The 4,782-nt window shown below is 39.1% G+C and overlaps 2 long non-coding RNA genes across 2 annotated transcripts; both read right to left on the bottom strand.

Annotated features, from left to right (window-relative positions):
* Positions 1-291: 291 nt before the first annotated feature.
* LOC120906966 lies at positions 292-559 on the bottom strand. The gene is made up of 2 exons (XR_005740236.1): positions 469-559; positions 292-402 (listed from the first exon to the last, which is right to left on the bottom strand). It is a non-coding gene; the product is annotated as an uncharacterized LOC120906966 (long non-coding RNA).
* Positions 560-2,467: 1,908 nt separating this feature from the next.
* On the bottom strand, positions 2,468-3,070 carry LOC120906964. The gene is made up of 2 exons (XR_005740234.1): positions 2,933-3,070; positions 2,468-2,770 (listed from the first exon to the last, which is right to left on the bottom strand). It is a non-coding gene; the product is annotated as an uncharacterized LOC120906964 (long non-coding RNA).
* Positions 3,071-4,782: the final 1,712 nt, after the last annotated feature.

Here is a 4,782-nt window from a genome sequence, read left to right as displayed (position 1 = left end):
GAGGTTCCCCTTACTGGAAACTCGAAATAAGTTAGGGTAGGCGAAGCTTTTAGGAGATGTTACTTCCTTTCTTGGTCTTATTTATCGATAAAATATATTGGTTCGGTGCAATTTCTTATTTTTGTTTTGTATTTTACTAGGTGGGGAGTTTCTATGTGGTTTTAATTTACAATGTGTCTGGGAGGGTGTGCGGTGTTTTCGTCGCTGCTTGCTTATGCTGCAGTTTTGATGTATTGGGCAAGAAGGTCATGGGCAAATAGGTGCAATCGTCACCGCGCTTGTACGTTGCTATGTGTTCTCGGTGACGGTGACGATTGCTTTTGCTTATGTTGCATGTTTCGGTTGTTTTTGCATGGACTGTGTGGCCTGAACTCTTCGGGTTTGTTGCTTTGGTCTGATTTGCTGAATATGTTATAAATGTGTAACAATAGTGTTAGTTGTTATTATGCTTAATACCAAATTATTTACCATTCCATCTTTTGTGTTCGGATGGCCGATGAAACGTTGATAGTAATGACGCGAACACAAACTACAATTTACAACTTATATTAGAACAAAATGGTATATCCGTGCCACGCTGACACACAACCGTTCGCCACCAAAGCCAGATCGGAAGAGAGCGAGCAATTCCTTAATTCTAATTCTCCTGATTTTCGCCTTGCCTATCTAGTTTTCGCCTCTCTCGTTGCGTCGGCCGCCTGACTGGTATCGGCAGCTGTCTCCAGGGGTGAGCAACAATACAATCACAACACCATCAATTTTGGTACAGTCTGAAATCATTGGTTAAACTTCGATTCCCTGCCAACTATTGAATATGTGCTTTTTAGTTGGCACGTTATTCCATACAAAAAAAAAATCTCGGCAGGACATGAGATTTTTGTTAAATTTTCAAAAACTGGTTTTCCCATACAAACGCATGCTTTTTAATTTAACTGTCAGCCAACTATCGAGCGTTCAACTATTGAATTCTGACTGTATAACCAACAAATCAATACCGTCAACTGTTTTAAAAACAAATCCGCTTTTTAGTTTATAAGATTCATAAGGTTTGCTAACAAGTATGTCTCGTACAGCTTTCATGGTTTCATCTTTATTTTGCGCTTCACCTATATTCGCTGTTACATCATCGTTCACTATCATTACAAGCACAGGATAACGACTCATACATTCTACATGTTTCAACCTGGTTCCTGGCCAATGTTCTGTAAATGCAAAGAACACGACTGTGTGCTTCCATGACACAAGGCATGTTTGATAAATTCCGGATGAAAGGCAGAATTCTTTTTCTTCTTTTGGCACAACAACCGTTTTGATTACCACAACAATTACCGCTGTTTTACTGATTACACATAACAGGATAGTCAGTAGTGATGGGTAATCCGGAGCGGAGTCATGGATCAACTCCGACTTCGGTGCGCAAAATATGACTCCGACTTCGGATCACTACCGGATTCAACTCCGGATCAGTCCGGATCATTCCAGATCATTCCGGATCAATCTGGGTTACTCCGGATCAATCTGGATTACTCCGGATCAGTTAAAATGAGTCCGGATCAGTCCGGAGCAGTCTGAATCAGTCCGAATGAGTCCGGATCAGTCCGAATGAGTCTGAATGAGTCCGAATGAGTCTGGATCAGTCTGGATGAGTCCAGATGGGTCCGGATGGGTCGCCTACACGCACGGTCCAAAACAGCCGAAATCATACAAAACCATGAAAAAGTCTGTGCCCTTTTGTTTCGGCGTCCTCGTGAAGTTTACCTAGCCGAACTGAATAGTTGTGTTCGATAAATATGTGTGCGTATCAGGTAGCAGCATATGTACTGCTTACCTGCCGTATGTTGCTGTGATACCGAACGAGACGCATAGACAACGCATCAAAAGGATATGTGTAGCTGTGAGGAAATGTTTCTGTGTCTCATTTGCCTTGTCCTTGCCTTTAGAAACTGATGAGTGAAGCACGCATACCGTTCGGGTATGTTCGGGGTATAAGCTCTGTTCCTCTCATGTTAATGGTAAAGATAGAATCGTATGCTATCGGCTCTGCTCACTTGGTGAGCCCTTATAATGAACGGAAAAATAATGGTTGTCGTGCTGGTGCGAATTAATCTCTGAGCGTATTGGGCAGGGTCAATAACACTGTACAGCAGTCGCTGATGAAACAGAAATCACGTACATATAAAATCAGGAAACCAAGCAGGAACAAATTCTCGTAGGATGCAGGAACAAAACATTTCAACACAGCAGAACTTCCGATAGGAACAGCTCAACAAAACTCAAACACGAACGATTTCAACGCAGCAACGCGGAAATACGTTCGAACGCTTCCGAATGTGATTTGAAGGTTGAAGTTGAACTTATCCGCAATTTAAAAAACCTCTGATTTTAAACGCAGATTTTTGGATTTTGTATAGGCCCGACAGTGTTATTGATTTCCAATTGTTTTTTCCCCAGGAGCAAAACAAAATCATACGATATTTTAATTGTTTTTATTCGAGCGGGCGAATCATATTTTTTAGGAATAAAGCGATCAATAATGCGGCAGCTCACTAATTCCTCTACTTGCCTATATCTAATTTACACTATACCGGCGAGTGATACAGAACCCTATGTTCGTGACGGTGGTGTGTCAAACATTATAATTCTCTTCGCAGACCGCAACGTGTAGCAGCTTATGGAGGGCCTGATTGTTGTCCGTTCTGCAGGACGATATCATGGCAAGAATTACTTTCTCGACAACAGCGGTGTGCAGCTCATTTGTTTTTATGTGAACCTGTAAAAGTACAGATCATTCTATTATATTTTGAATCATCGAGTAAGGAATTAAATTGTTCCTAGCATTCCCGAAATTGTTTTTTTTCAAATATAAGCACCGCCCTTGTATAGACATATGGGATTCCAAACATTAGTTGCCTTTGTTCCTTTCCCCTCTTACTTGTACACAGGCTGATTGCGAAAACATGGCTGGATGATTTCTCCTCTAACAAAACGTTGTTGAGCTGTACTTGTTTATGCTGCGCAAAATGACGGAACTGAATTCGCCTTATATCGTATTTTAACGTTTTCTTTGAAAGCATCAAAGCGATTATGGAATGCTTTACATCGGCAACTTCCAGTTCTAGATTGGCCGATTTCATTGAGTCTAATTGAAAAACATTGCAAACACAAGAAAAATTCTATGAGATATTAGTGTAAGTAGGAAATTGTATAGAAATGTTGGAAAATCGTACAACTCATTAGAAAATAAGTAATTTTAAATATGATGAATCCGCTCAATTACAAATAATACACAAACGTACGACGCATACAAAACAAACATTACAATATCAATTTGACAAGAAAGGAAAAAACGACACAACAAATCACAAGTGTGAATTCTACACGAAGACGTGTTTTATCTTGTGAAAGGAAAATGAAACGCGGACGTGACTGCTCTCGTTCATTTCAAGATTGTAAGTGGTTTATTTTTAAAAAAATTTATGGTTTATATGTTAACAATTTCTATCAATATTTATGTTTAGTCTATGAGCTGTGAGTGTGTATTAGTGCTAGGCATAGGAGGGGTAAATTCTAGTTGATCTAAGAATTTTCTTTTAGGTTTTTCGAAACCGTCGTCCGGTTCGGCCGTTTAATTGTACCAAATACATAGACGCGGTTTTTGGCGACCCGTTTTCTCTTCACCGGTACCTGTTTTCCAAGACGCATAATGTGATGCCTGATCTGAGAATATTTATTACCCGTTACTGGTTTCCGGGCTAATAACTTGCCCGGGTTTTCCTAAGAGTACAGCGGTGCAGTTTTATTGCACTGATTTATGCGTGCGAGACCTTTTTACCTATTTTAGCATATGTTTTGATGGCACATAGCAGCATAGATGTTTTGTATTTTTTAACATTTCTAAAATCGTTTGTTTAGGGTAGCGGAGCTAGTGGTCCTTAGTTATGGTTACATCCTGCTATGTTGAGTCGTCCTCATTATTGATGTTTTCATGAAACAGTGTTTATGCGGCTGCATGTTATAAAACAATTTATAACCGTGCGATCTTGTATTTATTTTGAAACTACGCCTTGCTTTTTGTTGATTTTTACCCGAATCTTTATTCCCTTGTTTCTAACGTTCGTCTTGACTGACTGTTGAGTTTAAAATGTGAACTAATGAAGCGTTTGGATGAACATGGTTTTATATAATGTTTTTAATATATGAATTAGAATTATTATCGTTGCGTTCGCACCAGACACGTAGTGTGATCAAGGTGGATTGAAAATATCAGGTGATGGATAACGGCCTTTTGGGGTAGCTATAGTTGAGGGACTTTATGGCATTTTAAAACCGTTAACCATAGGTTTCCGCACACAAAGCTTAGCAAATAGAAAAGATTTTTTTTGTTTTTACGTGCATTTTTGTGTCTCTATTGATTTTATCGAAAACTGTTGAGACGTTATCAACAGAATTCTTTCGTTCACCCGAATGTACAATAAATATGAGATACACATGCGTTTTTTAAATAACGTAGTAAGTTTATTGTAGCTAAAAATTCAGTCGCTTGGTTCAGGAATCGGTGAAAGAATGGCTAAAGATCGTAACCTTTGCCACGTTCAGAAATGTTTTTGTTATCGGGACTGCTCGGCCCGATCGTTATCAGCACGACTCTACTTCGATAGTGTCCTCTATCGGGATTGACGGAAAACACCACTGTGCCAACGAATTGACCTTTAATATTTATTTTAATATTTAACAAAAACATTAAATTTAATAACAAAAGATTTGACGATTTGTTTATGCACG

Source organism: Anopheles arabiensis (genome assembly GCF_016920715.1).
Source record: "Anopheles arabiensis isolate DONGOLA chromosome Y unlocalized genomic scaffold, AaraD3 chrY_contig0002, whole genome shotgun sequence".
NCBI lineage: Eukaryota > Metazoa > Arthropoda > Insecta > Diptera > Culicidae > Anopheles > Anopheles arabiensis.
Note: the sequence above shows the minus strand (reverse complement) of the source record. Positions and strands in the feature narration are given on the sequence as shown.